Source organism: Panthera pardus, unplaced genomic scaffold (assembly GCF_024362965.1).
Source record: "Panthera pardus isolate Hobbes unplaced genomic scaffold, ASM2436296v1 HiC_scaffold_11, whole genome shotgun sequence".
In the NCBI taxonomy this organism is placed as follows: Eukaryota; Metazoa; Chordata; class Mammalia; order Carnivora; family Felidae; genus Panthera; species Panthera pardus.
The window spans coordinates 11,567,559-11,591,940 of NW_026526666.1; the positions used below are offsets into that span (position 1 = coordinate 11,567,559).

Here is a 24,382-nt window from a genome sequence, read left to right on the forward strand (position 1 = left end):
AAAAGGGGGGCGCGGTCAGAATGGCGTGGTCAGGGCGAGAGACTTGCTTTCCTAAAAAAAATCTGGCTATATATGGCTCTGAGTCAGTGCAAAGGAGTCTTTGGAGGGACCTCAGTAACTCACCTTGTTTCGAGTAGGTGATTTAGGATTCAAAACACGGGGGACCCCTTGTTCCGGTACTTGATGTGTCACCCCCCACCCCTAGCCCTCTCGCACGAAGACGCGGCTGGGAGTGAAACAAGGTGCTATTCCTCAATCCTGACCTTCGTCTGAGCTGACCTGTCAACCCACATATGCCCCTTCCTCTTTTTTCTCTTCAGACTTCATTAGACTCAACATGGGAAGGGCACCGGGATAAAAATGATGTGGAGAATTTTCTCCCTTCGAGCCCCCAACAGCTGACTGTAGGAAAGTTGCTGTCCGTCATGTGAGATCTCCGCTTCCCCGTCATGGTGCTGTGCTTTCAAAGATTAGATGTCTCTCGTAAATATTTGACCCTCCAGGGGCGCCTGCGTGGCTCAGTTGGTTAAGCGTCCGACTCTGGCTCAGGTCATGATCTCACAGTCCGTGAGATCGAGCCCCGCGTCAGGCTCTGTGCTGACAGCTCAGAGTCTGGAGCCTGCTTCAGATTCTGTGTCTCCCTCTCTCTGACTCTCCTCCGTTCATGATCTGTCTCTCTCTGTCTCAAAAATAAATAAACATTAAAAAAAATTTTTTTAAATACTCGACAGTCCAAAAACCATCTTCCCTTTGTTTAGGACACCTTAAATGCTAGTGTGGCTTTAGAAACCAAATTCAAAGTTCTTCCCTATGCCACAGAGCTCTCTCCTGAGATTCATCCTAAAGAATCTTCGGGGTCTTTTTTCCTCCTGTGCATTGGCCCATACCTTCTTTTCTTCTTGGCTATGAGCTTCCAAAGTCCCCAAGGTATTATTTCCACTCTCTACCTTTTGGCTTTCCAAAGGAAAATGTTTCTTTCATTTATTCAACAACTGTTTATTGAGTACCTTTTATATGTCAGGCCATGGAATAGTCAGCAATGCTGCCATAATGCTGCATAAGAAACTACCCCAAAATATCAGTGGCTGTCAACAACAAACATTTGTTTTCCTTGCTCACAGAGCTACAGATTGGCTCAGAAAGCTCTTCTTCAGAGCTCAGGATTGGGTTTGGGTCCGTTTCACAGGGCCTCATTTTTGGTTTCAGAAAGAAGAAATAATAGCGACATATGAAGTCTCTTCTCCTGGCAGGAAGAAATAGCTCCAAAGAATCAAGCCAAGCCATATAAGTGTGTTTAAGGCCTTTGGTCAGATGTGTGTGTGTTTTACTCCCACTAACATGTCATTAGCCAAAGAAAGTCACGAGGCCAAGTTGAAAGTGAGATGGTGGGGCGCCTGGGTGGCTCAGTCCAGTAAGTCTGACTCTTGATTTCTGCTCAAGTCAGGATCTCAGAGTTTGTGAGTTCGAGACCCGCATCAGGCTCTGTGCTGACAGTATGGAGCCTGCTTGGGATTCTCTGTCTCCCTCTCTCTCTGTCCTTTCCCCACTCTCTCTCTCTCTCAAAATAAATAAACATTAAAAAAAAAAATAGTGAGGTGGGGAAGAATGCTCTGCTTCTAATTAAGCCATGGCAAGTGCAGGAAAAGAAGGAATAGTTGTGAACAAATAATACAATATAATACAGAACAGATCCTACTTTCATAAAGTTCAGAGTCTAATGTGGGAGACGGATATTAAACATGCCAACAAGTAAGTGAATATAGAATAAGCTGGGATACATGTTATAAAGGAAATGAATAACACAGGGGATGTACTTTCCAACTGGGAGGGCTAGACACAGACTCTGTGAGATGGTGTCAGTTAAGCCAAGGTCCGAAGGATGAAAGGGAGCCGGGTTTGCAGATAGAGGGCAAAGAGCTTTCCAGCTGGTGGCAAGGACTTATGCAAAAGCCCCAAAGAAGCAACAGTGTCCCTGTGGTTGAAAAATTAGAGATCCAATGTGGCTGGAGCGTAGAAGGAAAGTGACAATAGTGTGAGCTAAGATGGAAGGGCCCTGACATGTCACTGCTCTCCCCCCAATCTCCCAACTATTGCTATGTATTCAATGCTGCTAAAGAAAACAATAACAACATCACCACCTCCTTGAAGCCTTCTTAGGTTGATCAATGCGTTGAAATCACTTTATATTTCTCTAAGTGAAAACAAAGACAAAAACCAGTAAGACAAAAAAAAACCCTTCAGTCTGCATGTTGCAGGGGCTTGTGCTGGGCCCAGACTGGAACTGGTGGACCCCTGGCCCACACAAATGAGGATCTCAGGAGTCTCGTGGGAGAACCATCCTATAGGGGGAGAGAGCCAGGCCTGATAGGTGGTGCCTGATGACATTATAGATTTCTGAACACAGCTTTTTAGGGGCCCTTCAAATCTGCCCCGGGCATAAGGGAACTTTTCAGACTGATGGGAAAAGCTCCCTATCGTGATTAGAAGGATGTTGCACATGTTTGTCTTTTGTGAAGACTATCAGACTATACACTTAAAATGGACACATTTTTTACTGTATGTAAATCATACCTCAATAACATTGACTTTAAAAGTAAAAAAAAAAAAAGCAAATAATATATAAAAATATCTGTTTATACACATATAAATTTTTTTTAATCTTTGAGAGAGACACAGACAGAGTGCAAGCGGGGGAGGGGCAGAGAGCGAGGGAGACACAGAATCCGAAGCAGGCTCCAGGCTCCGAGCTGTCAGCACAGAGCCCAACATGGGGCTCGAACTCACAGACCCCAAGATCACAACCTGAGCCAAAGTCGGATGCTCAACCGACCGAGCCACCCAGGTGCACCATCTTTTTAGATACATATAAATTTACATAAATATAAATTGGGGGCTCGGCGGGGGTTGGTGGTCCCGTCTAGTGGACAGAACAGGACCTACTGGAGGACGGGGATCCCATCCCATCCCGTGGAAGCGACGGTGATACCCAGTAGTAAGATGTGCATGGTGGCAAGGGTGCGCACCGGCCAGGTGGAGCCCAGGAGAAATGGCAGCATCCACTGCAACCCAACAGAGATGGAACGCGCCCCCCACCCCCACCCGGTGGAACCACACGTGCAATCTTAAATTTTCTAGCGGCCACATTTAAATAAGGAAAACAATAGCAACAACACACCCAGGCAGAATTAATTTGTAATTAATCTACAATTTAATTGTAGCTAATTTAACTACCTCCACAATAGCACTGCAACCTGAAATCAATCCAACAAAGATAGTACCGAGATATTTTACATTTCTGTGCTGAGTCTTTGAAGCTCCATGTGTATTTTATACCACAGCACATCTCAGTTTGGATTAGATGCATGTCAAGTGGCCCATAGCCGCCTTCTGGATAGCACAGGTTTATGGGAACAGCAGCACCTAGGTGATCAAAGTCATTGTGAGCATGTGAGGCCTCTCCCCACCCTGACCCATTCAAGAAAGGAGCCCACGATGCTGAGCCTCTAGCAATATCAGGGTGTAGGGTTCCGCACGGGGCTGGGGTCCCTAGTAAGGAGGTGGAGGTGACAGCCTGAGAAATCTGAGCTCTCACGATGACCAACAGAGCACTTGGACCCATGGGCTTGAGAGGCCCAGGGAGCTCAGAATCCACAGGCATCTGTAAAAGTCCTATTCTAGTGTGCTTTTAACTTAAAAGTGCTTTTAACTCAAATGTGCTTTTAACTCCGGGCACCACACAGAAACAATCAACTGCATCTTGCCAACTGATTGTGACCTTTGTGCTTCTGTTAACCTGCAGCATGAAGGCTGTGCTCCGGAACATCTTTTTCATTCAAGCCACCTATAATTCTTTCTTATTCCATTTACTTATTCCTCGCATCCTAACCCAACTAGGACAGTAGAATATTTTAAAGCTTATTTCTGTCCCTGGTGCTGTAAGAAATCAGTGCACTGAATTATTGTTTCCAATCATTCTCCTCCGCTTCTCCTTTCAGCCCCTCCCGCTCCCCCTCCCGCCTTGTCCAGGACCACTTGAGAAACCAGAAAGCATTGCACAGCTTAGAGGAGATCAAAACAGTCACAAGTCAGCATTCATTACCAATCAAATGAGTTACATCTACAAAGCTTAGGGTAATGCCCGGCACAGAGTAAGTACTCAAAAAGTCTTGGCTGGTAAGGACTTGTGGTACCTTAGCATCTGAGCAAGTCAATTCAACAGGTATTTCTTGGGGCTCTGCTCTGTGCCAGGCCCTACTAGGTGCTTGGGAACAACAGGGAACAAAATAGATCTCACCCTTCAGAGAGCCGACATCCTAGCTGGGGAAGATGTAAGGGGAATAATAAACATCACAAATATGTTGATTGCATAGAATGCTAGAAGGCGGTAAGTGCTGTCAGCGAAAAGACAAAGTGAAGCAGGTTAGGGGGATTGGGAAGACAAGGTGGGGGCAGGTGGCATATTAAATAGGGTGCCTTGGGGCATCTGGGTGGCTCAGTCGATTAAGCATCCGAATCCTGGTTTCTGCTCAGGTCATGATCTCGCGGTTCGTGAGTTCGAGCCCACGTCGGGCTCTGTGCTGACAGTGCGGAGCCTGCTTGGGGTTCTCTCTCTCCTCTCTCTCTCAAAAATAAATAAACAAACTTAAAAAAAATTTTTTTTTAAGTAGGGTGCCTTGCTCATTGGTCCTCATTGAGAAGGCATGAACTGAGCAGAGTCTTAACACAGGTAAGGGCACCTCTCTGGAGTGCACAGCCAGTAGACAGACAGGCCTTCAAGCAGGGTGTCTGGTGGGCTTGAGGGATGGCAAGGGGGCTGATATACAGAGCATGAGGACCACGGTAATGAGCAATAGAAAAGGAAATCAGAGAATTAACAAAAGGGAGAGGGGTCCTTCAGGCTGGTGTAAGGACTTCGGTTTTCACCCTGAGGAAAAGGAGGCCATTACAGGACTTGGAGCTGAGGAGAGACAGACCTGCATTTCCATTTTACATAGATCACATAGGCTGCTGTGGTGAGAAGAGACGGCGGGGGAGGGAGGCAAGGGTAGGAGCAAGGAGGCAGTGAGGAGGCCAGCGCAGTAATTCGGGCAAGAGATGGTGATGGCTCAGAACAGGGGCTGACAGTGGACTGGTGAAAAGCGTCACCGTAGAGACCTGCCACCAGGGCTGTGTACCGGACTCCGACTGTAACTCCCCCACAGGCAGACAGGAGGCTTCCCCCTTCCTTGTGTCCCCCTTAATAACAACTATTAGTCATTCAGTCACCTAAACCAAGTTAGAGGTGCAGCTGCAAGGAAGTCATTGAGAAAACTTCTTGGCTGTACTCAAATTACCAGCAAATTTCAAGCAAAACCAAATATATCTGCAATGGAACTGTGGCGGAAACAAGTAAAACTTTGGAGAAAAGGGAGTCACAGGTTTTCAGTAGAACAATGTAATTTGGTGAGCAATGGGAGGGGAGAAGGCCTTAGCCAAGAAGGGCCTTAGGCCTGGAAGTTGGGCTGACGTGGGGTCAGGGAGGAAGAAATTTCCTCTGCCTTTCAAAGATTCTTCTAGTTGGACTAAGAATCAAACTGACATGAGACAGATTAACAGAAGAAAATCAAATTTAATTTTGTGTGTGTGGGGAATCTACATGAAAGTCCAAAGCCAGGCAAAACGAGGTACATATATCATCCTGAGCTAAGGAGAGGGGCAGGGATCTGGGGATACAGAGAGGAGGAAGGAAGGCCATTAGCAGGTGCCTGAGAGGAGATGTTTAATAAACAAAATTTTCCTGTTGTGCAGCTAGGTTTCCTAGGTAAAAGGGATTCTCTGTTAATAGCTCTTTTCCTGGTACAGGTCCTCTATCTAAATTCTTTTTAGGCACTTGAGGGGGAGGTCCAAGTATCTTCCTGAGTCTTTTAGGCCCTGGTTGTTTTCAGCTCAAAATAATCTACATGACACTGTGGTTGTCTTGGGGCAGCCTGCCCTTGGCCCCTACAATGGCAGTTTTGGACCTGGTGAAATCATGAAGTTGTGAAATAAGGAATCAGGGTCAGCTGGAAGAAAGCTTGTATTCAAGCCTGAGGGAAAGAGATCATGTTCAATTAAAATTTATAGTTAAGGCATTAATAAAGGTAATACATTGTACTTAGCTTACTAGCACTTTTTCAAAGTAATCAAGTTTACTTTTTAAGGCACTTTATCATTTCTTAACGTCATTGTTAAGTTTTTTTTTTTTTTTTAAGGAGTTTTATTTCAGAGGAGGAGAAAAAAAGTATAATTGTGGCATGGTGAAAAGAACATGTGTTGACATTACATGTCTGGATTTTTAGCTCTGTTCTGTGCGACCTCGGGCAAGTCATTTCACTTTCGTGAGCCTCAGTTTTATCTTCTGTGAAATGAGAGCACAGGATTAAGTGGTCTCCTCCGACTCTAAAATTCTGTGTATTTTTACTTGAGTGGAAAATGCATTTATTTGTTTCTTGATTAACACCCCTAATGGGCTCCCTGACAGTGTGAGAGTTGAAGTCAAGGTCTTCAGCAAGACATTCCTTATCTATAGGTCATAGATCCTGACTAAGGGCACACAGGGCATTTCCTGAGAGCTGACTTTGCAAACTGAACCCACAACATGACGATGAGTGGCCCAACCAGAGCGGGTAAGGAATCAAACACAGACCCTGGCTACCTCACAGCTCAGCCAACCTGGCCTTGGCCCCTCCCTGGAAAGTATTATGTCTCTCAATTTAAATATTTAACAACTGTGAGGGCCTACCCTCTGGCACCATGGGTTGGGGGAGGGGGGAGGTGTCTCGCCAAGTTTTCAAGCTTTCATGTCACAATTTTCTTTTTCTTTTTCTTTTGTTTTTTGAAAGAGAGAGAGCAGGGGAGGGGCAGAGGAAGACAGAGAGAGAGAGAGAATTCTAAGCAGGTTCCCCACTCATCGTGGAACCCGATGCCGGGCTCGATCTCACAACTGTGAGATCATGACTGGAGCCGAACTCAAGAGTCAGAGGCTTAACCGACTGAGCCACCCAGGCGCCCTTTTAATGGCACATTTTAAATGCCATATTCTGTCAACTGTCAGCTGTCACTAACTGAGCACACACATGTGCCAAGCCATGTGTTGTATGCCAGGACGCAGCTGTGAGCAAAGACTAATGCAGTCCCTGCCTGGTGACACTCACAGTCTGATGGGGAAAACAGACATTAAACAGCAGCCATGAATAATTTATTACAAGACTCTGAGCATGCAGAGTGCTGCAAAAAGAAATTCCAGAGCTACAGAAGCATTTACTGAGGAGCCTAATTTAGTCCCCTAGGCTGAAGAAGTGATATTTAAGATGACCCCGCAAAGATGAGTTGGAGTTAAGTGAAGAGAGAAAAGAATATTCTGGAGGGTGGGAACAGCTGCGAGAAGGGAATAGGACCCCTTTTTTGGACTTCTAAGCCATCATGCCACTGTGTTTATCTGAGGTTCCAACTGGGATTTAGAGGGATAAGGGCATTCATTCATGTGTTCGTTCGTTCATTCATTCATTCATAGCTGTTATGTTCCTGTTATGTGCTGAAGAACAGCAATGGACCCTCTCCAAAAAGAAAAAAAAATCCTCTCTAATGGAATTTATATTCTAGTGGAGAAGACAGACAAATGTGTAAGTAAAACCTGATGGTGACACGTATGCAGAAGAAACTGTAAGGAGTATCTGTTCTGGGGGTAGAGAGCGCAGTGTTACGTAGGAGGAGGTCAGGGAAGGCCTAGGCCTGGAAGAGTGGAGGAGGTGAACCTTTTCATCCTCAGGGGAAAAGCATTCCTTGCAGTGGGAACAGCAATGGCAAAGGCCTTCAGCTAGGAGTGTGCTTAACACACTTGAGGAGAAGCAAGGAGGCCAGAACGGCCAGAATGAGGTGAGCAAGGAAGGGGATGAGGCCACGGAGCCATGAGGCCATCTTCATCATTTCGAGGTCATTGTGTCATTGGAGGTCAGTGCAAGGACCTAGGCTTTTCCCTGAGTGAGGCTTTAGGCAGGGGAGTGACATGATCTGAAACCTTATAAAAAGACCGTGTTGTTCCCTGTTGAGAATAGATGAGGGGTCTGGTGCAGGGCAGGACCCAGGAAGACCACAAAAGAGAGGGTGGCAGGGATGGGGAGACGGACTGAGGTCCTGAAAAGTGCTGGATTCTGGATATATTTTAGAGGTAGAGCCAGTAAGATTTGCTGATGGATTGGATGTGGGGCATCGAAGAAAGAGACAGCAAAGAGGACACCAAGGTTTCTGACCTGAGAATCTGGCAAAACTGAGTTGTCCCTTACCAAGATGGGATGGACGGTAGGAGGAGCGGGCTTAGCCAGAGAAATCCGGAGTTTGTTTGGGGACAGGCTGCAGGTGAGACCTCCCTTGGACATCCAGTGGTGCTAAGGGGTGAGGTTCAGGAAGAGAGCTGGCAGGAGGCACAAATAATGTGGGAAGGAAAGTTAAGAGACTGAATCCTAAGAGTTCTCCTCACAAGGAAGACATTTGTTTTCCTTTTTTTCTTTTTTTCCTTTTTATGGTATAGGAGAAAGTGGATGGTAGCTGAATCTATTGTGGTCATCATTTTACCACCTATGAATCAAACCATCATTCTGTAACCATCAGTTACACAGTGATGTACGTCAATTATTTCTGAATAAAACCAGGGGGAAAGCCACTGTAAGAGTTGTCAGTTATTTAGAGCCAGGAGAATAGATAAGGCCACCTATGGAGTGAGGGTAGATTGGAAAAGAGAGGGTCCCTAGGGGCCCCCAATGCTGAGGATGAACCTGTAAAGGAAAACCGCCAAAGAAGCCATGCTCGAAGTCGCCTTGAGAGAGTCGACCTTTGTTCTCCCTGATACCCCTTCCCAGGGGTATTCCCCAGTACCCCCTGGCCCCTCGCCTCCTCCACACCCAATGCCTGCCATGTGTAGCCACACACGTGCACCCACCCATTCACATACACTGAACACAATCACCTATCTCTTGGGTTCACACCTTTGACAGGGGCTGTGAGAGTGTGGCCCACCTTTCCCAGCCTCCCTGGGGGAGGGACAGGTTTGGACATGGGTGGGAACGCTATGTCCCAGGAGGTGAGCACCCCATACTGTTATTTCAGAATTCCTTATTGTTGGTCCTACCGATGATGCTGCCGTGTCCACGGGAGAACAAATAAGAGATTTCCTATGTAAGTTCATAGCCACATGAACTTGAAACGTAGTGTTTGAATTTGAATGCCAGCAAAACCGTAGAAGCCCCATACCAAAAGAACAAGTCGTCTCATCCATGCCCCTGCCTCGCTGCACCTGTCCCAGGTGGCTAGGTTGCCATCTACTCTGTTCCTGGGATGTCAAGGAGGGGTCAGGCAGGACAGCCTCATTGGCTTTGACCATGTGCCACGTGCCAGTCATTGGCCATAGCCACGGCCATCTTCACTTTTGTGCAGTTCTTGCTGTGGGTTAAGGCCAATTTCTCTTGTCTTGTCGTTAAATACAAATAGCCTGTTGAATGGCAACTGGCCACTCAGTCATCCTCCTGGTGTGGCCACCAGGGAGACGCCGTGTCCACGGTGGAGAATCATCTCAGACATTGCATGCTCTTCTGTTCCCAGTGTCCTCAGGTCCTAGCAGCATGCAAAGTGGATGGGTTAACGGGCTCCTGGCAGCTTTGTCCCCAGTGGTCTGATTTGCTGAATGGTGGTGGTCCGACTGGTTGAACAGCGAGGACTGCCCCGTGTAACAGCCAATGGGGCCATTCCTTGAGAAAGTTGGGGAGGCCTAGGGAGAGGAGGGGGCCCACCCGCTCCGTGGAGAAGCCACAAATGCATGTGCTCCAAATGAACCCCAGAGACTGGAGAAACCAAATTGATGCCATCTATTATTAGATGAAAGTCAGACACAGCAAAAATGAGCAGCAAGGGAACCCAGATGCTAACAACGTCTCCTCCTTCTGATGTTCCATTAGAGCCCCCATTTCGCATAAGCACCGTATGTCTATAAAACAGGGATTTTGGAAGCAGAGAACAGCTGACAGAGGTGTCAATAAGCCAATTTGTGGCTTGTTAGAGTGTTACACTTGTTTATCGGCATTTAACGAGACAAGACATTGATGTTAACACAGTGGGAGGGAAGTTGCCTGGACCAATAGTATCCCTTGCTGAAAATTAATTTAAGCCCTTTTTTTCTTTGTGCCAGAAATGGTGGAGGTAATTCATTACCAAAGTGTTGAAATGCCACTGAAAATGAGCTAGGGTAATAAGGGAAGAGTCATCAGCAGCTGAACAAAATCCCAATTTAGCTTTCTTCTGGTAACCTCTTGTAAATGAGACATTGTGAAATAATATGCTTTATGGCAGTGAAGAAAACAAAGGGGTTTATTTAACTTGGGGGATGGGGACGGCTGCAGGGCTGCGAAGGGAAAGTTGCATGCACGGATTTTTGAAAAACCGCAAGAGCTGCTGTCTCCGCAGCGGAGTCCACAGCCACACTGCACTGATGGAAACTGAACAGTCTATATCTTGGACCCCCTTGGCTTGAGGAATCCCGGGTCTTGGTGAAGCCACGCTCTTTTATCAAGATTCTGTGAAGTCACTGTTGGGATCGTTTACAGGGTCTCAGCTCCATCCACCGGCCTCCAGTTGAGACTGGGCACAGCATCGCCCATGTCTGCGCCTCACATGTCCCATTTAATAGTCACATGGGGTGTGTGACCTGAAAATGTAGTGGCTTCCGTTTTCCACTCCTTGCAAATTTTGTCTTTCCATTCTTTACGTACCCACATTCCACCCAGGGGAAGATGAACAGGCGGACACGAAGCCAAGTTACTGTGGGCTGACTGGGTCTCATCCACTCCCTCCCCCACCCTGCTCGTCTTCCAGGCAGAAGACTTTGAACCCAGCTTGAGACTATTAGGGGCGAGTAGAGGGGCACTGCTGCAAGAACTTCACGGGACAGAACATGATTTGGACATCTGGCTGGGTTAGGCAGGCTTGTGTCATTAGCCCAGACTTGTCACCCCTCGCTATTCATGCCCTTTGCTTTGTGACTTTGCATAAAGAAGTACAGTATATTTCCCCACTCCTTCACTTTGCCTTTGGCCGTGTGGGGATGTGACCGCTCTGCGCCTAGGTTGTAAGAGACATGGGGTGTTTCTTCTCACCATCAGGTGCCTCTAACCTCTCCAAGATGGAGATGGCCAAGATCAGCTAATTGCAGGTGACCTACAGACCAATGAGCTATATAAGAGCTTACTATTGTGTACCACTGAATACAAAATCGGAGTGGCCTGTTATATAGCAGTAGAAAACAATAATGGCCCATTAAAACCAGGAAGGAGATCCTTATGTGCAAGGAGACCAATCCTTTGGAGGGAAAGACTGACTTCTACTTGAGGAATCATCTAAAATTAAGATTCAGAGTATGTTTCCCAGGTGGGTGCCCTTCTCAGGACAAAACCTGCCTCTCTCTGCCTCTGCCACCAGGGCCACTCGTTAAAAGCCTCAGTTTCACACGGAGAAGCCCTGGTGGGGCATTCCCCATCCACTTCCCCATTCTCCCGGCATCTTAAAAAAAGAAAACAAAAACAAAAACAAAAACTACAACCTTCCATCTGTTAGGGACTCTTTCCAAACAATGGTTTTTGAACCTGTATTAGACTCCTTATTCTATTCATGATAGGGGCAGGTTTCCATATTCCAGGCTTCCAGAAGCCAAGGGCCAGAGACACGGGAGATTCCTCGTTGAGGGCAGTCAGCTGCCTGGACATCCTATGTTTTCATGCCATCCAGCCTGCTGCTGGAGCTGAGAGCCCAGACCAGCATCCCCACTGGCCCTGGAGGGGTGATATGTCTCTCAAAGCTTTTTATAATGTGAGCATTGGTCCCAGCAGCTTAGATGTGAGCCGTTTGGGGATAAATACTTGGATTATTCATTCTTCTGTTCATGAAAGGCCAGCGATCTTACGTTTCGACTAAGCACGGTTGGCATATAGAACAGAGCCTCATTTTTCCTGCTGTTTATATAAATGGACTCACCCTGCCCAGACTCCCTGCTGCAAATGTGTGATTAAAGGATTATAAAGGTGATGGAAATAGTAATCACGTCTGTTTTCAGACAGAGCCTTCCCTCATGGGGCCCAAAATGGCTGTGTTCTTATTCATATCTGCAAGGAAAGGGAACGTAAGGGTACTCTCATAGATGGGCCAGTAGGCCCCGGGAAAGGGTCAGATAGCAAATTACCCCAGGTTACCTGGCTCATCAGTTTCCAACTTTGATTGTGGATGAGGGAGGGGAGGTTGCTGTCAAAACAGTTTAGAGCCTGCAGACAATAGACAACACATCACCAGATCACTCAGACTGGGCTTGGGATTTGGACTTCCAGAGAGGAAGGACCCAGCAGGGCAAGGCAGGGCCCCGGGCTCAGAGGAGCTAAGGGTGGGACAGGTTATCAACGGAGTGGAGGCTGGCACTGGAACCATGCCGAAGTCCTCTACAGCTGAGACAAAGGCCGATCCGCCAGATCGATTGGTACTGAGTCACCCAAACCACTTGTTAGGCTCATTCTATGGAAATACAGGTCAGGTTCCAGCAACCAAAGAGTTAATGTGCTCTGGGAGGTCGGTGAGGGAGGTGGGACAACACCCAAAGGGCATTTAATTTCAGGTTTCTGGGGCTCATGGGGACTTTGAATTGTTCCCAGCTGGAATTTTACCTCCTGTGTGGAATCTCAGAATAGAAAAAGTTGGGCACCGGGGCAGAAGATGGGGTGCTAGCCCAGGCTGTGTCCCTGGCCTGTCGTGGGACTTGAGCTGAGTAGCCTGCCTTGTCCCAGCCTCAGTTTCCTCACCCATAGAAGAGACCAGTACCTCCCTAACTCCCTCCCTCCTGTCATTGTTATGAAGGGCACAAGACATAGTGTATGAAATCATCTTGGAAAAATCTAAGACCAGGGTGTTGTCAGTATTAGTTTGCCCTGACATGGGAAGCATCGTCCCTTCCAGTGGAATTTTCTGGGACTGATTTGCCAGTTTGAGGACTATCCAGTCCTTCTTCCCCTTTCCCTAATTCCCTAGTCCTGGACACTTCCTTGTCCATCACCTCCCAGCAGGGGCTGCAGTGATCTTGATAATTTCTGAGATAGAGCCATAGCATGTGAAAATGGTGGGGAGCTATGGGTCATCTGATGGCCTGTTTTAATTTAGCGATGCGGGCACCAATGCACACATGGGGAATGTTACCTGCTCTAGGTCACATGGCTAGTTAATGCTAAGCCAGAAAGCACAGTCTGGCACACGGTGGGAATTCAGTATATGTAGGTAGTCTTTACTATTATCCCAACTATACCACGCTTTCACAAAGCAATCCATTTTGCTACTTACCACTGACTTTGATAAGAGGTTTGGGATGGGAAAGAATGAGGGTTGAAGAAGAAGGAAGTCATAACTGACGTTACAGAAGAAATTTTTTAGGTTAGCTAATGTCACCTTCAATGCCTCCTCTTCCAGGAAGCCCAAACTGATCAAAGGCCCTTCCCATGTTCTCATTTTATCTCCTTGTATCTCGTCCTTCTCCTGTATGCCACACCAAAATACTTCCTCACTTGTCTGTCTCCTTCTAGGCTAGGTTCCCTGAGGATACGTGCTCCTACTTTTTCAAAGTTGAATCCATAGTATTTCATGTTTAATATGTGAAGCTGGAGATTTTATTATAGTTTAGGAGTCAGTGATGTTTCTTAGATGTTCCTGATTTCTTTGGGCCCATGGGCCCAGAAGGTCTTGGACTGAGAACAAAAAAAAAAACAAAAACAAAAACCTTAGTTTTCATCCAGTTCCATTATTTACAATCTATACTATTTTAGTCAAGTCACTTACTGCCTTTAAGCCTCACTTTTGTCATCTCTAAAAAAATGGGGTATCTATGGAAGGCAACTCGTCAATAACTATCAAATTTACCAATGGATAAAGCCTTTGACCAAACAATTTCACTTTTAGAAATTTATTTTCAGATACTCTTTTTATTTTATTTTATTTCAATGTTTATTTTTTGAGAGAGAAAGAGAGAGAGAGAGCATGAGCAGGGGAGGGGCAGAGAAAGAGGGAGACACAGAATACAAAGCAGGCTTCGGGCTCTGAGCTGTCAGCACAGAGCCTGACACGGGGCTTGAACTCACAGACCACAGGATTATGGCCTGAGCCAAAGTTGGACACTTAACTGACTGAGCCACCCAGGTGCTCCAATGTTCAGATATTCTTGCATACATCCTGCAGATATACTTACAGGTTATTCACTACAGCATTATTCATAAAAGTTAAAGAGTGGAAAGACTTAAATGGGCTTGTTAAATAAGCTAATTTATATAACAGGATATCATGTAGCCACAAAAGGAATGATGTAGGTCTGTACATACTGATATCGAATAATCTCCAAAATATATTCTGGAGTGAGAAAATGCAAGGTGCATAACAGTGTGTAAAGCAAGCTTTCCATTTGTGAAAAGGAGGGAAAGACTATATATACTTGCTTGTATATGCATAAAATATCCCTAGAACATTTCTCAGGGAACCAGTGATTTTTGTCTGCACCAAAGAAGATGGGGATGGCTATGGACGGAGAAGAGGGGTCTCCCGCTGTATAGACTTTAGGACCATTGGAATTTTGAACAATGTAAAAATAAATCTTTTAAAAGAACTCTAAAAGAAAGAAAAAGGAATGAAGGTACCAACCCACTCACTCTTCTGTTGAGGGAAGCATATGTGAGAATGTCTATAAAGGTAGTTTCAGCTGTAGGATGAGATACCATGGGGAGACTCTTGCAGCCCCCAGGCCCGTGGCCACCCCTCGCCTCTGAACTTGAAATGGCTAGCCGTTTTCCAACCAAGATCCTGGAGCAGATTCACAGCATAGCTGTCCAGGAACATTTAGATAAAATACTTCTACTCTTCATTACCAGAGTTCTCTGGCGAGGTGGAGAAGGGGTAAGGCTCTCCCAGGAGAGTCTAGGACTGGAGTCTGAGAGCCCCGTCATGCCAGGGTCTGTGGTCAGCTGGCGGGCAGGACTCATGCTCCTTCTCGTAGTGAACAAGCCCATGTGGGCTTTACAGCTTCAGCACATATGCCAGTTGTGGTGACGTGGAGCCCAGGGGATACAGGAAATATTGTTCCTGCAGCTGGAAGTGTTTCTTTGTCTCCTTTATGCCCACACTAGCTTCTAAGGCTTTATTGCTTTGGCATCAGGAGGGAGATTCCACCTTAGGGAAGATAACTATGAGCTACCGACGAGGGCTAGCTGTATTACGAGTTAACTGACTGACTAGATATGAAAACAACCACTGACTTTAAATCCCTTCCCCAGACACATCTGGAACCACACCATTAGCCACTTACGCATTAAGCGTTGTCATCAACGTGCAGATCTTCTGTTTAAATTTAAATTTTCCTGGGAAGGGTAATACCTTGGGAAAAAAATTAGCTTCGAAGTACATTCCCTCATCGAGTCGATGATTATTGAGTGCTTATTCATGCCAGACACTCTACCAAGTACCTGGATATATAGGCACATAAGACCATCATCAACCTCAATAATAAATATCACAGCAATGCTGCTGCTGCTGATGGCTAACACTTCCTGAGAGCTTCTCATGCGGCAGGGATGCTTCTCATCTGTTTGTAAGCATTTGCACTGGATTCTTGTAACGCATCCCGGGAAGGCGATGCGGTTATCTCCATTTGTCAGGTGAGGAAACTGAGGCACAGAGATATCAAGCAACTTGTGCAAGATCCCACAGCAGGTAAGTGAGCTGGCACACACACGTTTTATCTAACAGGTATGTTTTCCGGAAGAGGCAGCAGCCAGGAGTTGAGGGCCTGTGGTTTGCGGGGAAGGGTGATGATCCAGGATGGCATCCCAGACAATCCTTGGGCAATTCCTGCCCTGGCAATGCTGGGAAGAGCTCAAGGCTGCAAGAGACTTAAGGAGACAAGAGAGCAATAAATTGAAAGGACACCAGCCAAGGTGGCTGGTGAGCCCAGTAAACAGAAGAGGCCAGAATAAGGAAAGGGCCTGGGCTGTGTCTATACCCTCACAGATGCGAAGAAAGCAAGCTTTACCTGACACCAGCATGAAGTCTGCACCCCCCCACCCCCCAACAGAGACACCAAGGGAAACGAGAGAAATACATCTGCCTTTGGCAGCACTGTGGATGTTGAGCGAGCTGGCCAGGAAGGACCAAGGATCCAGCCACCTGAGGAGTCAGCCAACTGGGGAGTGAGACAGAATGGTCTGCAAAATCCTGAACCACACTCCAAGGTCAAGTTCAGCCAAGTTGAATAGAATTGGGAACACGAGGCTTTGGGCCTGGCTGAGTGTCCCCGGTGTCTCCCAAAGTGGCCCTGAGTTGACCTGACTTCCAGGCCGGAGGCACAGCCCAGTGCACTGAATTCAGGCTGGTTGAGGGGGCCCTTGTCCTGCTTTGCTCCCTCCTCATGCCCGTTCTGGATGTGCTACTGAAAGAGAGATGGTCCCTTCTGAAAGTGCCCCTGCAACATGGAATCGAGCCCTGAGTAATAAATTCCTTCACTTTTCAAGTTCCCTGCCAGTTCTCCCTGGCTGAAGTGAAACCAGCCTCCCTCCCTCCCTCTGGGCTGGACCTTCTAGGAACTGAGAGTCTGGAAAGATAGAGGCTGGAAGAGGCTGGGGATTGGAGCTAAAACAGACCCCCCTGTTACCAAGCCACAATCAGAACCAGGTCTGCAGCACTCATTTGGGGTCTGGGTGTGGAGTGGGGAGGATGAGCTTTAGTCTGTTCTAGAAGAAAATGAAGCCTGGGTTGTTTTTTTTTTTTTTTTTTTTTTTTTCCTCCCTGATTAACATTTTTATTGCGTCCCTCCTATTTGCTCTGCCTGCTCATAATTAAATACTGCCCATGGTGTCTCGTCTATCTTGGTAATGTTCTCTTGGACACCGATGAATTGGATTTTCTTTATGGACTCGCTCCACTGATAGAAAATAAGACTCAAGTTCTGAGCCTCCCCTGGCAGGGTGGGTCAGCCCCAGGAGGGTGTCTAGTATTGAGGTCAGGATCTTCTGCATAGAGTCTTGGACTCTGTGATCTGAGATCTTGGGAAAAAAATGAAAAAAGCACCAGGTCTTCTTGTCCTCAGAGCAGCCCCCATGAGAGGTGACCCGTGGTATAAGGCAGCTGCCTCTGTTGTGCTGGGGAAGGCCCAGACTGGCAATGACTCCCGGTTAGAAGGGACAGATGGGCAGAGGTATGAGGCTCTCAGGGAAGGAGACTGGACTTTTGGCCGGGACTCCAAATAGGACCTGAGGCTGGTTCTAATCCTATGCTTTCTCTCTGCCTAACTCATCTTCGTCCCCTTCGTGTGACCCCTAGTCATGGCCCTCAGGCCACACTCCTCTTATGTCATCAAATCCTGAACCTTCTTTGGCCTGCCTTTCTCTTGCCAGCCCCGTGGCTTCCCTCCTCCCCACCCCCCATCCCTGTGTCCCAAGTAGAATCTTCTCTACTTCCAAGGAGGTGCCTTACCTTCTCCGCTTTTTCCTCCCCCTCTGCTCTTTCACTGAAGCCTGGCTTTCTGTCTTCATGTCTAACTTGGGCCACGAGAAAGAGTGGAGGAATTTATATCTGAAGCTTCTTAAGTGAAGACTTATCAACCTAGACCAGCCTAGATTCAGGCAGTCCCCAGACCAGCAGCATCAGTTTGCATTGTGGGGCTTGTTAGAGGTCTCTTGTTAGAGACCTAGTGGATCAGGAACTCTGGGGGTCAGGCCCCACCATCCGTGTTTTGACAAGGGGTCTTGCACACCCAGGTTTGAAAGCCACTGCTCTAGACCAATTTCTCACAACTTTCTCTTGGTAGCATCTTCCCTGAAGCTCACATAGGCTGCGTACCTGCCTTCTCCTACCATCCATGGCCTCCAGTCACTCCCCACCTTCCCAAAGGAAACTGACTACCCTGCCTCAGACCATTCACCAAGGAGCTATGTTTGCCTCCTCCTGTGTCCCTGTTCTGTGCCTTCTCCCTGGACAATGTCATCTTTGCTCACAGAGTCAGCTGTTACCTCTGTGCCGGTAACTCCCACATGCTCATTTCTAATAGGCAGCTCCCTCCTAGGTGCTAGAAATACGCTTCCTTCTGTCTATCAGGCGTTTGACCTTGACTTTCTCAGACTCCTTACCCACCTATCCGAAACATGGCTGCACTTGGGTTCCTTATTTCACTGAATTCCCAGCCCTGGCTCTATTCTAAAGCATAGAGACTTCTCTGGCTCTTTCATTTTCTTCAGCTGTCAGCCCTCCCTCCTGCACACCTCTTCCACCCCCCTGCACAACCAGCCAAACATGGGGCCCACAGATTCTGGGGCTCCCCTTCTTGGCTGTTTCTGTCGCCATTGCTAATTCAACAGCCTTAGTTTGGCCCCTCACAACCCTCCACAACCTCTCACTTCTACCCTCCCTTCTCACTGCTCCAGAGTTGTTTTGCTAAACCACAGTTCTTACCACGATGGCCCCCCATGGCCTACAGGATGGAACCCCAGCTGGGCTTGCTGTCCTCAGGCCTTTCCTGCTAGAGTTCTTACCACTGTCCTTGCTTGGCCTGTGCTCCCGTCACGAGACATGCTGCTCATTTTCGTACCTCTGTGCGTTTGCTCATGCATGCTCTTGTCTTTGCACAGAAGGGCTTTCTGTCTCAAGAATTCCTTCTCAGCCTCGAAAATGCAATTCAGTGTACCCTGCCTGCCTTGCATGCAGTCTTCCCAGACAGCCCTTCTCCCTCTCTCTCCTCCCAGCTCTGGGCTCCCAGTGTGCACTGCTCTTGTCCTTTTATACGATGCACCCTTTGTAGTGTTCATTTGTCATGCTTCCCAGGTTGGGAGCTCCTCAAAAGTCTCTGCGGTGCCTCAGTCATCGGTGTTGTCCCAGTGCAGAGCACAGAGCATGATTCCCGGGACACAGCTGAAGCTACATGACTCCTCCTTTTGCTTGCTTCCCCCAGCTGTTACTCAAAACACCGAGCCCTATGCACATACAATCACCCATAATCTTCGGTGACCTTCTTTGTGTCACTCCCTATCACCCAAGCAAAGTGCTGGCTGTCCGGGGGAGGGTCCGTCACTCCCACACACGCCTCAGGCAGCTCTTTGACATTGGCTTTCATCCTTGTCATTTATCTTATATGTCAAAATCTCTCGCACATTAGCATCGTGGAGAAAATGAGCATGGGTTATCCCTCAGGCCTTGCCTAGGGTGGTCCCATTCTGCTTTCAGCCCAGTCTGATGACACTCCCTCTGGCAGAGAAAGGAGGAAAAGGAGAGTTTCCACAATCCCGATCCTGGCTGGCAAGTCTCCTGATATCTCAGACACAGAGATGTGCTGTAGGGGTCTTTCCAGTGGGGCTGGATCCTGAGCTGCCCCCAGAGAGACCCCTGTGTCCAGAGACAAGCAGCAGGGCTTAAGATACAGCTGGCTCTCAGTAGGCATTTGTAGAAGGAGTAACAAAATGCTGAGGAACAGAAGATGCTCTCAGAGTGTCCCTGCTCGCCTGGTGTTGCCAGTTCCTGCCTTTACAGCCCAACTGCAGCGTCTTTCTATAGAGCGGAGCCAGGAAGCAAAGAGAAAGATGGAGAGAGTCTTGGAAGGAACATTTCTCCAGGATTCTCTCTTCTACCTCTGAGGAGGACCTCTGGATCAGGAAAAGCACACTGGTTTCCAGGGCCACCAAGCCCTCCTCTTTCTTGCCCTCAGCCCTGGGCTTGTGCCCTTCTAGGCTACGGGCAGGAAGAGGTAGACAGACTAGCGTGGAGACAACTTTAAGTGAATTCAATTACCATAGCAACCAAAACCACCAGAATGGAGATTAGGCTCCCGACAGCAGTGATCCAGGCATCTAAGAGAGGCAGCGATCCAGAGGCCATCACTGTGAGACTGGGGGGCTGGCCGGGGGGGTGGGGGCAGGGACACCTCTGCTCATCTACCTGCACTCCCTCCCCCACTCACCTGTGCTTTCTGGGACTCCTCAGAGCTCTAACCTGTCGAGGAGCAGATTTCCATCCCTGCCTGGAGCTGGAGAGGCCTGGAAGGGCTGTGGGAGTCAGAGCAATGAGCAGGTGCTGCTGGCCTTCCTGTGGCCTCTCATTTTCTACCGTGTCCCTCCATGGATAACAGGGCACTGGCCTGCCTTCTGCATCTCTCGGCAGAGCTGCATTTAAAAGTAGGGGCTCTGGGGTCTACTGTTTGTTTCCAAATCCCAGCTCTGCTAATGATCTTGAGCAAGTTGTTGAACTTTTCTGAGCCTTGGTTTTTTTCATCTGATAAGTGGGGGTGATGGTACCTGTTTCATAGGAGTGCTGTAAGGACTAAAAAATAAGAAAACAAAAAATAAGAATGCATATAAGGCCTCTGCACAGTTACAGTTGTTACTAATTCCATGGTGGTGATGATGATGTGATGATGATGATGGCAACTCCAGTCCCTCCTGACCCTTGTCTATTTCCCTGCCATGAGTACCACCTTTGACAGGTGGAGGTACCCAGCCTAAGGTAGGCAGAGAAGATTCCCAGAGGCTGACAAGCTGGGTCATGGTAGTCAGTTTCCTCCTGCTCCAGAAGCCCGTCAGAAACCCCGAGAGACTGCACAGGCCACCTGACAAATGACCGAAGGCCTTGCTTTCTGGAGACTTCATCTGGACCCACGAGCTGCAGTCAGCCTGGGCAAGCTCATTTGCCCCACTGATGTTCGACAGGTCTGATCTTTAGTGCCTCCCAAAGCTGATGGTCTCCCTAAGGGTGGAACCCTCATCTGTAAAATGGGGATAAAAATAAAGGCTGATTTATGAGACCTGCTCTAATAACAGACCAGCTCACGTAGAACTGAGGGCAAATGGAGGCACTGTCTCTGCTACTCTCCTCTCATGTGTGTGCATGTGTGCACTGGTGTGATTTCCCACGGAGCGTGCGAGTACCTGGAGGGCAGAGAAGAGCCTCTTCATTGATGTGAGAGGAACATGCGGAACTTGGGACCTGGGCTGGGGAAGATGTCTCGTCTACCTCCAGGGCTGTGCTTATTCATTTCACAAGCGGTTTTTGAACACTGGCAAGATGGTCAGACCTTGTGCAGCTGCCGGGAAGCCAAGATGAATACGACTCAGGAGTTGAGTTTGGAGGTGGAGAAAGAGCTCAGAGCAACTTAATCACAAGGTGCTATTTGACAGCGGGAAGTGGGGTGAGGATGCCTGGGGCAGTCAGAGAGGACCCGCATCTGGATTGGGCTGGAAGGAGGAACACAGTTTGCCCAGTGGGGAAGGAGGAAGGACTCTGCAGGCAGAGAGAACAGCAGGTGCAAAGAGGGAGTGTGAAAGGGCCTGGTGTGTCTGGGGGAGGTGAGAAGTTTAGGGAAGCTAAAGCGCACGCACGCCTGTGCGTGTGTGCGCCTGCGCGGGCATGCATGTTGGGGACAATAAGGGGGTGGAGGGAAGAATGGCAGGGGATGAGACCCAAGGGTTAATTTCTCCTCTTATCTCACAAGAGGTCAGCAATTCTATAGGCCTCTAGCTACTGTGGCCTGCTGTGCTGAGATGTGTTCAGCCCTATTTTGAAAATTCATTCCCCTACAACCAGAGGAATTGTGAGCTTGTTTTGAGGAAACGCCAGCCTGTTTCTGAAGGTCTGCATTGCTCACAGGTCTTGAATGTCCCCGGCTGACAGCTTCCTCCAGCCCGGTATAAACAGCCCTGCCTGGAAAGGGCCCCTGGAGAGAACTGTGACCAGCCCTCCCTCCTGGAAGGGCTGCCTCTGCACCCCAGCTGGTTCCACATGGCATCCCCCAGCCCTACATCAGTAGGGTCGTGTGGCCAGGTGGCACAGCCTGACCTGGGGGCCTCTTGTGCTCCATGCCCAAGCAGTCCCAAGTCCTGATAATTTTACCTCCAACTTCTTTCTCTCATGCTCCCTTTTGTCCATCCACCCACCACTGCCCTAGCAGAGGCCCTCATCATCTCTCTCCTAGAATACTGCAATAGCCTGCTAATTGGTCCCCCTGCTTCCCATCTGGTCCTCCTCAAATCCATCCTCCACACTGCCAGGCCAGAGTGGGTTTTTCTAACATAGATCTGCCTGTACTACGCAACTGCCCGGAGCCTTCTGGTAGCTCCCCGTGGCCTGCAGGACAGACTCCAGCTCCTTGCCTGGGCTTCCCAGCCTTAGCCCCTGCTGTGCCCTGACTCTGGCCCCACAACCCGGGCACACACTGGACTCATTCCTGTCTTGGTGTGTTTGCTGCCTGGTGTTCGCTTCATCCCCTCAGCCATCATCATTTGGCTGATTCCTTGTCCTCTTTCTGCTCCCAGCTCAGATGTCATCTCGTCCAGAGCATCTTCCCTGACCCCACAGGCTGGGCCAAGTGCCTCTTCCCTGTGCTTTCCTACCTCTCCATGCATAGCCCTGGCTCTGTCACTAGGTAGCTATGTGATGCTCTCCTCCGATTCTTTGTCGGCAATGGGAATAAAAATAAATCGACCTCATGAGATTGTTTTGAGAATTTGTGAATCTAGCTTCCCTTCACCCCTCGGGCTTCTCTGACCCCCAGAAGAGGTTGGTGAGCCTAAACCTCAGTGCAGAGCACACATCCACGGTCTGTCTTCCTGTTTAAACCATGAGCTCCAAGAAGTCAGGGCCTGCCTCCATCTTGCTCACCACCATATGCCCAGCACAGCAACTAGTGGATGTTCAATAACTACGTGTTAAAGGAATGAATGGTTTGATACATGTTTGTTGAACTAGTGTTAGTGGATGAAGACCTATGGGTTCAATTAAAATGTTTCCTGGGGCGCCTGGGTGGCTCGGTCGGTTGGGTGTCCGACTTCGGCTCAGGTCATGATCTCACGGTCCATGGGTTCGAGCCCCGCGTCGGGCTCTGTGCTGACAGCTCAGAGCCTGGAGCCTGTTTCAGATTCTGTGTCTCCCTCTCTCTGTGACCCTCCCCCGTTCATGCTCTGTCTCTCTCTATCTCAAAAATAAATAAACGTTAAAAAAATAAAAAAAAAATAAAATGTTTCCTGAGTGCCGGGCTCAGGGCTGGAGCTCCCCTGTTAATATTCAGGTGGGACTAGAGACACAGATAAGACAAAGCATACTCACGTGTCCTAGTCAAAAGTGCATCTTGAGCTGTGACTTCAGTTCAAGTCAAAGAAACATTTGAGTAGGCTGAAAAGGAAGTGAAAAGAATCTTCCTGGGGAAAAACAGTTCATACCTGGCCCCCTCCCCATATCCCTCATCACGGCCTCACCAGGGCAAGCAGCACTGTGTAATTCACTAAGATGGCTATGGTGTGTTTCCTTTTTTGTCCACTCCAGGAATCTGCAGCAAAGAGGGAACCTGCTAACATTGAGCCTGTATTTGCAAAATTGACTCAGGCATTAGCTACAATGGTGCACACTTACCACTTTAAAGATGCCAGTCTGCCTGGGTGGGAGAAGCACCCCTAAAGAGCCATGGGAAGGGTATTCACTCTGTCATCATCAAAGGACAAGAAATTTACTAACTTTATGCAGTTACTCTTTATGCAGTTGCTTTTTTTTTTTTTTTTTTTTCACGCTGAGCCCAGCTGTCTCCGTTCTTTATGACTCTGGACATGATTTAACGTGTACACTTAAAAAATGGAAGAACGACTTCTTAAATTTGCAGTAAATGTATTGTTCAATAGATTTGATTTACTAGTCATGAACCATAGAAGGGCCACCATGGCAATTTATTGTGATGTTGTCTCAGGAGTTGGAGTCCACTGCCTGTCTCTGCTCTGATCCCCATAAAAATAATCCAGTGAAGGGAAGACCCATGGTTTACCTTGGCACCAGCCTGGATTGTGACTGCCACACCCTCATCTGCATATCAGGCCCCCCTTTCAGATGATGAGAGCATGGCAGGTGGGAGCGGGGCATGTTCCATGGGTTTAGTGGCATTTGTTCTGAGCAGCTGGCTGGGGTCAAAAAGCAGAGGTCTCTGGGCATTGCTGCTTGTGAGAGATTTACAGGGCTCCACTTGCCTCCCTGGTGACTCTGCAGAGGAATCAAATGGATGGAACATGTGGGTGTGAGTGTGGGTGTGTGTGTTGAGGGGAGGGAGGCTCATAATTTAGAGGGACTCAGAAGGGTCAATCTCTTGGCAAGAACTTGTACAAGATAGTCTCTAGTGATTCCTAACTGCAAGTGCCTCCTTCCTGTTCTCAAGGAAGACTTGGAAGTGTGGAAAGTTGTATAGCTGGTCAGGGCTGAGAGTCAAGGGAGATGGACTGGAGGGGTCTGTCCCAGGCTGAGGGACAAGTAAGGCCTCCTGGAAGAAGTGTTTCCAAGCTTAGGGGGACATGTA

At 48.1% G+C, this 24,382-nt stretch overlaps 1 long non-coding RNA gene across 1 annotated transcript; it reads right to left on the minus strand.

Moving 5' to 3' along the window:
- Window positions 1-14,328: 14,328 nt before the first annotated feature.
- On the minus strand, window positions 14,329-23,546 carry LOC109272055 (uncharacterized). Its single transcript, XR_002082236.2, has 4 exons — window positions 23,155-23,546; window positions 20,982-21,136; window positions 20,018-20,376; window positions 14,329-15,965 (listed from the first exon to the last, which is right to left on the minus strand). It is a non-coding gene; the product is annotated as an uncharacterized LOC109272055 (long non-coding RNA).
- Window positions 23,547-24,382: the final 836 nt, after the last annotated feature.